Source organism: Ylistrum balloti, unplaced genomic scaffold (assembly GCF_031769215.1).
Source record: "Ylistrum balloti isolate Yb309-2 unplaced genomic scaffold, AGI_CSIRO_Ybal_v1 Utg370136, whole genome shotgun sequence".
Lineage (NCBI taxonomy): Eukaryota > Metazoa > Mollusca > Bivalvia > Pectinida > Pectinidae > Ylistrum > Ylistrum balloti.
Window position 1 is genome coordinate 1,148,651 of NW_026782145.1, and position 1,534 is coordinate 1,150,184.

The following is a 1,534-nucleotide window of genomic DNA, read 5'->3' on the forward strand; positions in this document are numbered from 1 at the left end:
GGCCCTCAAGTACAAGAGGAGCCCTGGTTTTTTTGGCCCTCTAGAAAGAAAGGAACCCTGGTTTTTGGCCCTATAGTAGAAGATGAACCTTGGTTTTTGGCCCTCTAGAAGGAGAGGAACCCTGGTTTTTGGCCCTCTAGAAGGAGAGGAACCCTGGTTTTTGGCCCTCTAGTAGAAGAGGAACCTTGGTTTTTGGCCATCTAGAAGGAGAGGAACCCTGGTTTTTGGCCCTCTAGAAGGAGAGGAACCTTGGTTTTTGGCCCTCTAGTAGAAGAGGAACCTTGGTTTTTGGCCCTCTAGAAGGAGAGGAACCCTGGTTTTTGGCCCTCTAGTTGAAGAGGAACCTTGGTTTTTGGCCCTCAAGTACAAGAGGAGCGCTGTTTTTTTGGCCCTCTAGAAAGAGAGGAACCCTGGTTTTTGGCCCTCAAGAAGGAGAGGAACCCTGTTTTTTGGCTCTCTAGTAGAAGATGAACCTTGGTTTTTGGCCCTCTAGAAGGAGAGGAACCTTGGTTTTTGGCCCTCTAGTAGAAGAGGAACCCTGGTTTTTGGCCCTCTAGAAGGAGAGGAACCTTGGTTTTTGCCCTCTAGTAGAAGAGGAACCTTGGTTTTTGGCCCTCTAGAAGGAGAGGAACCCTGGTTTTTGGCCCTCTAGCAGAAGAAGAACTCTGTTTTTTGGCCCTCTAGTAGGAAAGAAGCCCTGTGTTTTAGCCCTTTAATAGGAGAGGAACCAACATTAGGATCTAGATTAGTGTCATTCTCTTTTGTGTCATATCTTTCCCAACATATATACCCTGGACTTGTAATAGTAAAATAATGAAGAAAGGTACTTATATACTGGGCAGTATATGAAACAAAAATAAACAAAACCACATTGTGCAATAAATATCTTAAAAACAAAACATAATACTGGAAACTTTCACATACATTAATGAATGTTTGAAATATTGGTGTGAATTAGAAAATACTGCATATATCATTTGTTCAAAATAGCAAAAACTCATCCCCAAAAAACTAAGTAAACAGCATAAAACATGTTTTAACAAAATGTTACTAATTATAGAAACGAGAGCCTTGTATACAGGGAAACATTTCCTTTCTGACAAAAAAATATACAAAACATAGGTATTATATTTATGGTGAAGTTTTTGTTTCCATAAATCATAGGGAAGTTATTAGACTGTATGAAATTAAAAAGTTTTCTGTAAAAGAAGAAGAAAACTTGAGAGAATGTTTACAGCAAAGACTGACTGATGTGATACAGCCTAACTGGCTCAGCAATGACTAGCTGACTCAACAGTCAATCTGATTGTCAATCAACCATTAATATTACCTTATGTCAACATTCTTCAATAACAAAGTCAATGCTTAACCTGTACACAGTTTACAGTAAACTGTAGCTGTGAGCATTGTTCAGTGGTGTTAATAGCTTAATCACAATATTGTCCTAATTCCAATTGAAAAGTGAAAAATTGAAAAACTGGAAAAGGCCAGCTTTTACATGTTCAATAATAATGATGTAAAACTCTAAATTTAA